The sequence below is a fragment of the Eretmochelys imbricata genome, chromosome 9 (genome assembly GCF_965152235.1).
Source record: "Eretmochelys imbricata isolate rEreImb1 chromosome 9, rEreImb1.hap1, whole genome shotgun sequence".
Lineage (NCBI taxonomy): Eukaryota > Metazoa > Chordata > Testudines > Cheloniidae > Eretmochelys > Eretmochelys imbricata.
In genome coordinates this window covers 95,917,871-95,928,421 of record NC_135580.1, presented here as the reverse complement: position 1 = coordinate 95,928,421, position 10,551 = coordinate 95,917,871, and positions in this window count along the sequence as shown.

Sequence of the window (10,551 nt, the reverse complement as noted above, 5' to 3'; positions counted from 1 at the left end):
CAAAAAAGATTTTGTTTCTGCTTGTTTTTACTTTAGAAATACAAGCGTTGTCGCCTCTGGTTTTGTAAGAGAACTCCCGGGATGAATCCGGGGTGGATTGAGTTCTTCCTTAGCCATTCATTGAAGGAGGGGGCGATCCTTATCAAAGAGATCTGTTCTCCCAAGCACTGCAGTAGAAAAGGGGTTAACAACAAATGCCACACAGTATTTTAAGTAGTCTGAACAAGTATCACCTCCCTGCTCAGCTTTTATTGACATGGTTTCTCTGGCATCATAACCTGGTTTTCCCCTCGCCCTTTGGACCTTCCAGGATAGACAAGACCTGAGTTTCTAGCATAAATCTCCCAGCAAATAACAAAAACTTTTCAGCCCTCGGATTTCTGTAAGCAGCAAACGGCCAAAACTCATTTTCCCCCTTTGCAAGTCCCCTTTAAATACAATGAGATCTGCCCATTCTTCCTATGGGTATAAATACTCCCCTCCAATTAACAGGGTGGAGGGGAATAAATGGGACAGAAAGGACCGGAAACCCGTGGAAGAGATGAGCACCCAAACACTTCCATCATGACTCGGAGGTCTATGATTTCCTTCTTCTTCACCATCATTATTATTTATCTGTATTAAGGCAGCACCTGGAAGCCCTTCCAGGGGTCCCGCTGTGCGTCGAGCTGTACAAACACATTCCCCACAAAAATGTACAGTCTAACTAGACAAGCCACACAACGTGTGGGAGAAAGAAAGTGGGGAAATGAGTCACCGAGAGAGGCACGGAGATATTAAGGGATTTGCCCGTGGTCACACAGGAAGTCTGTGGCAGAGTCCTAGATCAGTGCCGAGTTTCAGTCAAAGCTGAGTATTAGACGGTTAACGCTGATTACCTTTAGGAATGCCAGGAAACCGATGTTCACCAAAGCCCATTTTCTTTAGCAGCATTTAGTGATATGTACTGCCAAAACACTGTATCACCTACAGATCCTCTTTACCCCTGGCTACAGAATTTGCCCGTGACTGGGAGGAAAGTCTCCACAGGACTCTTTACAGACACCACCGCACCAGTGCCTACTTATCCACCAAAGGGGTTTGTCACAGGGAGGAACTTTTGAAAAGCAATATTCTCCACTAATGTGATTCTATCTGCAACTTTGGGGGAACCTGTGAATACCCGGGGAGCCAAGCGTTTCATACATAAACAACTAAATAATAAAACCCAGCTATGCCTATTGGCAGGTGCGTAGCTCTGTTTAGAGCAGCCCCTGACTGAAATGAAGACAAGTGGAGAAAGTTAAAATCTTGGGCAGTTGTTTTGAAAATACCTTACCCCCCAGCACCCTTTACCATCTGTCTGCTACCCCTCAAAACAGCCACCTCCCATCTTCCCACAGGGCCCTATTGTCTGGAGTTCCTGTTTCTCAGGGGCGGAGCTGTGGGAGGCAGCCATGGGTGCTATAATAGGCACCTGCGGCCTGCACAATAGGCTGTGGGTGCTTGTGGGAGAGACAGATTGATGTATTGTGCGCGGGGGAGGAGGGCTGTCACTTGAATCCATGTGAACCCAGACTTTAGGGGCAAGGAAGATTGACAGCTTTTGTAGGTTGCAGTTCTCTTTCAAAGCTCCGCTTTAATAGACAGTAAGTTAGGAGGCCCAGACCTTCACTCCCATAATTCTAACAGGGCAATCATGAGCACTGAGAATTTCTTCTTTTTTCCCCCTCTTTCTTTCCCCCTTGTTATGCATCAGATGATTTCAGTGGAGGAATGTGCAGCATTAATTAGAATTTGTTAGCAGATACCAAGGGGAAAAGTTTCTTCACAACAGCTATAGGAGGTGTCACTGCTACAAAGACTTTTTTGTTTTCTCTCTCCATTACATTATCAGTGCAATATGTAAGGTAGTGATTCTTTTCATTTAAATTAAGTGGAAAGCTACTAAATCTTGTTTTATTCTCCAAAAAGAAAAAGGTCCTTAACACTTATCTTTTAACTTCTTTTATTTTGTAAGGTTAGTGTTTACTTTTGCTTTCAGTCCTCCCCATTTACCAGCCTATAGGGACGTGTATCCAGTTTTGTGTTATTTAGTTCGTACAATTATAGGCGAGTGCAACTAATATATAGGGATTGTCGTCAGATTAAAAACAAGGAACGTTAAGGTTTAAAATCAAAACCTTATTTGAAATGACATCTAAATACATAAGTGCAGCTATACTTTACAAAGACTTTCGTCAGTTACTTCAACTTTTTAAAAGCATTTGAAACCTAAAAAATTTTTGCAAGTATATAAAATCACAGAAGGAGCTTAGAGGAAATATTGCTTCGTATTTTTTTGTTTTCAGTCCTAAAATTATTTCAGTTTGCCACTCTCAGGAGCAGCAACATAAAAAACAAGTATTAGCTGCTACATTTTAAGAATGTATTTTCATTTTAAGAAGATATTTGGTTTTTTCTACCATCACATATTTAACTAATTTATCTAGGAATAAAAGGAAACATCCCCACCCACCCACCCACTGCCCTCCACCCAACTAAAATAAGGACTGGTTGTAACAATGAGTAAAGCCTCACATATTATTCTATAAAACAATATCACATTTGTGTTTTTTCCTCGTTAGATTTGAAAATTACCAATTTTTTAAATGCATAAAGTTCCATTTCTTAAAAACTTGTAAAACACACTAGCGAGGGGGGTGTATTATTGACTTATTTACTAACTTGAATTGCATGTTGTAGTAACTCTTTTTATGTTTACCCTGAAAATATGCAGACAAGTTTTTTTATTGCATTATAAATGAAAGGCAACAGTCAAATCAGCTTAAAAAATCATTTTGCTATTCATTTTCTAGCATTTGTTCTGATCTCCATAGTATTGGTGTAAATCAGGAATTATTCATGGAAGTCAATAGGCCAGATTCTCAGCTGATGTAAATTGACTTTCTTGAAGCTACACCCATTTACATCAACTGAGGATCTGGCCCAGTTGAGTTAAACTCGTGTGAGTGAGTGAGATCAGAAACAGTTCATATCATTTATACAAAGTGATTTTCTGAATGGAAATTAATTAAGTAGAAAGCTAATTGAAATATATTTCACCCTCTGGAATTATATCAGTATGCAAAGGAAGAAACGAGGCTGTTAAGTGTAACGCTCTCTTACAAGAAAAGTTCAGACTAGGCACCTTAACAAATAGTTATATGCAGTCTTTATAAAAGGCAGAGATAAAAATCATGGTGTTTCTCCCCTTTTTAAAATTTCAGGACTAGATTCAAGATTTCACCATTTTGGCCACGAAAATTGCATAACACCACTAGTCTGCTGGAAGGTACTAATTCACTAATTAATCAGTTGCTGAAACCAATTGAATAAAGGCTCTCAGACAGACAAGCAAAGCCTTACCAGAGCATTCGGCCATCTCAAAGACAGCGCAGTCTTTCTTGTAGGTTTTCAGTTCATAAATAAATACATTTTAAAAGAAAAGACTGATGTCCCACTGTAAGTCAAGCCAGTGCCAGTTTTTATGATAAGAGAAACAAAATTGAAAAATAGGAACTGTTTGTGTGTCTAGGGTGAGTTTTTTCTATCTAGAGCCCAGACCATTTATTACTAAGGGCCCCAGAACTGGCCTTGTTAGAGCTGCAATAAGTTGGTGCTACTCTGGGACTGCAATGTTACGCAGCTTGTTCTTGCAAAGTTTTCCTCGGCTATATGACTATCTGGTAGCTCAACCCAAGTGCTGGCTCCCCTTTTTTTTGGCCGATTGTGCCTCTCTCAGAATTATGCATCCCTCATGCATGTAAATGAGAGGGGTCCAATTACACATGGGGGGGGGCGGGCGGGAGGAATAAAAGGTTTAATGAATCGTAAAAAAGCAAGGATTGCATAGAAAAAAGCACAATCTCCCCTCCCCCCGGCAACGCACTTTAAAAATGTGCATTTCTCATTTTGAGAGTGATGATAAAATGCAGAGAAGTGACCATGAAAAAAAGTTGAACAAATAAAACCCTTTTATTGAATTTATTATTGTTCGCACTTGAAATCTGTGAAATATACTTCGGAGGGGAAAAAATAGCTAAGCATGTAACTTATGTTCTTGTAAACAGCCTAAAGAGATACATTATGTTACTGTCTTAACTTCTTCTTTATACTCCGTTCTCCTGTCTGGAGTTATACCAGTCAAAAAAAGATGAGAGTATGTCCTTTCCAAATTATATATAAATAAATAAGAAGGAATGCTGTGGATTTAAAGACCACAGAGTGAATGGAAGCTAATTATTTGTTATAAAGTCCAGATTGTAGATACATAGGTTAAGCAGTCTAAATTATATGATTACCTTCCATGCCCAATTGGCCCTGAAATTAGCAGTTAATCACAGTCTACTCAAAGTGAATTAATGTTTAGATAACGTGTTCTCTGATACACTTTTTTGGGAGAACTAGAGAAAAACAGAACAGTGCTTTCAATATTAAATCTGCTTTATGTGAATATGTTTCAACAGGATATTTATAATAAATAGATTTACAAACAGTCTGGGAAGTTTTAGATGTCAATGGAGTTCGTTAATTTCCTTTTCCAGCAGACAGAGGGTAAAGATTCTTTACCTACGGTTGGTAAAATGGGCCACTCAGCTCCCAGTGACTGTAGCAGGAGTTATGCATGAATATGTGCTTGCTAGCAGCTGTGAGAAGAGATGTACCTGAATATGATCAGATGACAGTGGCCTCCCTTCTTCCAATACAATAATGGGGGTTGATTTTCAGAGGTACCGAGAAGTCACATTTCAAGTTGCAACCGATGGCATCTGCATGTGCTTAGCATCTTTAAAAATCAGCCCCACAATCTCTTCACGCTTTAGGGCTTGTTTACACTTCAGAGTTATTCCAGATTAAAGGAGGCTGTGAATTTAAAGTGGAATAGATATTCCAGAATAACTCCAATAGACAAGCCCTTTCTAATTTGCTCCAGTTCTGAAACACTGGAACATTTCAAGAAGTTTAAGAAGCTGGCACATATGTTTAGCTGTAGTGGCGAATGAGACTCATTGGTAGCATGTGGAATAGAAATAAAGACCTGCTGCTTTGCAGAAATAAATTCTGGGTTACTTCTGTATGGGGGTGAGAATCCTTTGTTTTACTGCTGGTGACCCAGGCTGTGACGCCAGCTGGTGCACCCAGTGTGACTTGTAGCTGAGTTTAGTATTCGAGTATCTGACTGTAGCTGCCAAAATCATGTTTAAAAATCAGCTAAAGGGTCCGAAATGTGCCTTTAGCTTCTGTGAGTGGAGGAGCCCCTAACCGCACAGAGAAGCTTTTGTCAGTAACTGTCATTGCTTCCTGGGCAGTGGATACTTCTGTTGAATCAGCTTTCCGCAAGTGTAGAGAGGTAGACCAAGGCAGCAGGGCTCTCTTAGGAGGGGAAGCCACACTTTGTGGGACTCAGAGTTTCCTTCTCCCCACACTTACATAATCCATGGGGCTGGGAGGCTACACCTTTGCGTTCTCCACTTCTTCCCAATGGGACTTTCCCACTGAGGGTTTGGTTCATCTGTGAAGTCCACTATCCCCCATCCTCAAAGGCACTTTCATAGGATGGTGCCATTTAGTTCCAAAATCCCAAATCATCAGCAATGTGTGCATGTGTGAATTTAAAAATGACAAGTAAGTTTTACACCAATAGAGTTGTGCACAGCAGATTCCAGCTGGACATCTCTCTCTGAGAGTAACATCCCGAGGGCAGGCTTTAAAAGGAGTTCTGAATACCAAACAGATCTTCCGAGTGTCCACAGCGACCCTGGATTGCCACCTTGGGAAACCCATTTGTAAATCCATTATCTGAAGCATGGAAATGACCGAGTAACTCAGCAGTTCACTGGGCTGAAATGAACATTTGCCTTTGTTATTTCGCTCCCTCTGAGTTTGAGTGAACCCAAAATCTTAAAATGCAATTCCCTCAGTATCACCTGGTTTTGTTGTCACAAGCATGCAACACCTTGTATTTCCTAGGACTTTTGGGCTAAATCAGCCTCATTGCACTAACGAGATGGAACCCTTTTGCCAGTTTGTTAATGGCAGCAAGAAGGGCCAGGTTCAGTATGTTCAGGGTCTCTCTTGAAGAACAACAAAACTGGCTTGAGCCCTCACCCAGAATTCTGGGAAAAATAAATAAATCTTCCTCTGATTGCAGCCAGAACTCCCCCTACCCCAGCCCCTTGCAAGTACTCTGAGTCTACATGCAAAACAAGGGTCTCTTTCCATCACTCCCCACCCACCACAAACCCCACTCACACTCAGGTCGGGTCACTGAACAGAAGGGTAGTCTGGGTGTTCGAGGGTGGGGCTCTCTGCAGATCTGGGCCTGCTGAAGCTGCTTGCCTAACTCCACCTTGAGGTTCCACTACCTGGTCCAGCTTTATAATTCAGCTCACTTTAAGTGCTGGAAAGGAGGCTGGGGACCCTCAATGAAGTCACTTTACTGCCCTACTGGTTTTCCACCGGGGAGTCCTCTCTGTGCCATAGGATCCTCAGAAGGGGGAAGCCAAGGGAATCTAGGACTCTGGAGCTGAGTCTTGGGGGTTGGGGGAGGGAGGAATTAAACTCCTCTCATCTATTTCATCTTCAGATCGCAACTGGAAGTCTTACTGGAAGACAAGCTTTAGGCAAAAGCAAGTTATGGGGCTCAATGCAGGAGTACCTGGATTAAATCCTACAGCCTGTGTTACGTAGGAGGTCAGACAACCTGGTCTAATGGTCCCTATTAGTTCAAAATCCTCAAATCTCAATCTGTTGGGAGATTCATGTTTAGTGAGTCTCCCTCTTAAAGATGCTACAGAACAGGGCACCTTTTCAGCGAGATCGCAAAGCCCTGTGGTAGGTGTAATCCTAGCATTAGTGTCAGATTCCGTTCCTTTGCTGGGCAGATAACATGTACACCCTTTAATCACAGCAGCAGTAGCTAAAGTTGTGACAGGGGAAGTTGCTTGGTGGTTTCACGGATAGGAACTGACATTCTCCCGTCTGAGTAAATTAGGAGAAAATCACTCACGTTTCTCCACTGTCATGTGGGTGAAACAGATTTCTCTGAAGAAGTTTTACTCTCACCCAGCTCACATGTCATGGTGTATAAAGGGCCAAACTCTCCTGGGAGAGAATGGGATTTGGGGGCCTTGTATGCGGAAGGGGGTTTACGCCCCTGCATGCCATGGAGCCATTTGTGGGAGGGCTCCCTGGCCCCCAAGACACAGATGATGTAGAGGAGACTGATTTTAAGGGGATTATGGTGTGTGGGAGAAATATATGAAAAATAAATTTAAAGTGCTACAAAAATGAATTTTAGTCCTTCCTTATCCTCCATAACTCTAGGTCGGCAACAGAATTAGTCAGATTCAAATTTTGGTCTCGCAAAAATTATATCTAGATGCATGTAGCCATGTAATGTGCAGTATGTACATTTTGTATGCGATTTTATTCTATACTGAGATCATCTGAAAGTTTTGAACTATGAAAATTACCTACTTCCACTTTATACCAAATGAATTGCAGGGGGGAAGGATTGTTAGGTGGGATAAATCTATTTCTATAGTATATCTAGAGGATGGAGCATGGAGCTGGGAGCCAGGAATACCTAGATCCTGACTATCTAGTCATTGGCATGTACTCCCCTCCCAGTCGTCGTAATACATTTTTAAAATTGGTTTCTCTTGCTGCACGGTGTCTGCCAGAGCTTCAACAGAAGAAGGCATTTTATAAATAAAATTATTTCTCTATCTAAAGCTTTGGGATATTGACTGATGAAAAGTGCTATATAAGAGTTAGGTATTTATTATTATTATTTTCTATATTTGCTTTTATCTGAAGAAACTACTTTGAATTTCATGCCATGTACAAACTAGACCTTTAAAAAAAATGTTTTTTTTACCCCCAGCCATGGACATAGGAACAAAGTGTTTAGGACGACATTTTCAAAAGCCCATTCTTAGATGCTCCATTTAAGACACCTAGGGCCTGAGTGCGTGGAGGACTCCAAATAATATCCATGGAGAAATTTTTTCCTGCTTCCTTACCACTGGTTGAAAACATGCTATCCTATGTTGTTTTCTGGGGATGGTGAAGTCCTAGAAAGGACACTGTTCATGTTCTTGTGTTTTCTCACGAACATTTGGTAGAACAATAGACCATCCTATGTTCATACTTCCTCATTTGTTGGGTACATTTTTGGGAGATATGTTCTCTACGTTCAGTGCAGGAGAACAGTACTTTAACAACTGATGGACTTTTGGATCTCATCATAAAACACACTGTAGAAAATCTCAGTACGTAATGCTCTACTTATTCATGAGTTATCTAATTTTTTCTGATAGAAGAGAGACAAGAAAGAAGAATATCTATTCATAGGACTACCAGCAATCCCTCACATTCCCATAGCATACATGCAGCACAAAGAAGTGATTGTTTAATTTTTACTAGAATCCCACTGCTGTCTTTTATCTGCAATTTACCTCCCCATGTTTCTTCATTTAGGGTCAGACTGCTCAAAACGATCAACATTCTGCATTGTGGTGTGGAGTCGGATAGCAATGTGGAAGTCCGTTTCATCTGCGACTTCATTCTCTCTGTAGCAAACAAGCCTCCCAAAGTAGGTGGCAACAATTAGTTCTTTTCCAGATCTTTGGCAGAAGTGAACAGGAGCAGGAAGGCCGTGGAGAAAAACAAAGATGCAAGTTACACCAGATCCAAGGGTGGACTTGACAGTGAGACTGCTTGGTGTGCTCCAGCACGTCTCACACTATTCACTGCTTTCACTTTTAAAAGCCCACATTTTCAAAAGTGGCCTCTAATTTTGGATGCCCAATTTCAGACACCCAGGGCCCGATTTTCAGAGATGCTGAACACTTGCAACTCCAAATGAAGTCAATGGCAGCTGCTGCCATTACGCACCCAAAATTAGAGGCCTCCTTCCGAAAGCCATGGATTACAGTCCTCTTTCCCAGTGACTGATCAAATTCTGCCCTCAGTTACAGCCATACAACCTCTTGGTCTTCAGTGGGGTTGCACAGGTATAACAGGTCAGCATTTGGTACTGAGAGTGGTTTCAGGCAAAAATGAATGCACAGTGAATAGTATAAGAAGTGACAGCGTGCTAAAAGGACAAGCATACCCACCCATATATATTTATACACAAAAAGCTTAATTGTGAAGCAGTTATTATTCTCTCTACACCTACACTCATGCGCACTCACACACACACACATCATATCTGATACAAACTCTAAAAAAGCAAGGAATAAAAACTTAAGCCACCTAACCACACCAACCTTCTTCTCCTCCATCCACAGGCACACACTTTACTGTCACCATAGCTACCATACGCCACACACTACAACTTTAACTCTTCCCCCTTACATCCTTCTGCACACAACCCTTTACTAACTTACTTCCCCCCCTCCCCCCAATGCTAGCAGTTGTGGATGTTTGGCAGAGTAATTGGTTGTACTGGGAGAGGGTAGATTGGTAAAGGTTCTGTGAAGGGTGGAGAAAGGGGATGATGGAAAGCCAGTATCCCAAATCCCATCTATTTGACCTCCAGGCTCCTGGAAAAAGGTTGAGCGGTGATCCATTTCTAACTTCTCTCCTGGACAAGGTGATGAGAAGAGAACCAGGGGGTTGAGTTTGTGTGACAGTGGTTCACAAAACATAGGGGTGTGCTCCCATGCTCTGTGCTTGCAGCATGCCACTCTGCCTATCAGGTGGTTCTTGGCATAGAAATATACACATGCCCTTTTGTCTGGGCACTTCGGAGAGCAAGACTTGTGTACATTTTAATACCTTGGCTGTTCCTGAGAAGAGAGCAAAGGGGGACCGCACAGTGTGTACACATTCGCAAACCAAAGGGCAGCTGATATTTCTCATTTTCGGCCTACCAGTTTTGGCACATGTGACTTAAAGTTGCCTGTGAATTATGTTCTCACTAAACAATTCTATTTTTCCAACCCAACTTTTGGCTGTCCTCACAGAAGCATTTGCTTTGCCTTTCTAAAGAATGCATATTCAAATACACTTTAAAGATTTTTTTTTTAATGGGGAAACTTTAGGTAATTAAGGAAATCATGCACCATGCCATGTGGGGGCCTCCTGACAAATACGACTTTGGTGGCCATGACCCTGGCCAGAGGAGGAAGGCTCTGATGTCACCTCATACCCAAGTCCCAGTTTCACGGATAGTATCTCTGAATGGAATTGTCTAAAGGAGATTGTTCCTTGTGAACAGTTCACATGGTGGAGTTTGAAGGGCTTGTTTCACTTGAAGCCCAGCAGGACAGAGCTGTTTGGAATGAAGCATTCAGTGTGTTCTGTTTGGCTGAAAGCTGTCACCGTGAACAAGTACTTAGCAAACAGCATGAACAAGGATTTGAACTAGAAAACTAGCAGGGCCTTGACAACATTGTAATAGTGGGCTTGTCTGTTCAAAGCTCGTACAATGGTGCCTAGGGGCACGCGAGGAATATGGGAGAAACAGAAATAGATTTTTGTCATTTTAAAAAGCAACAAAATTATTCTGCTTTTGCC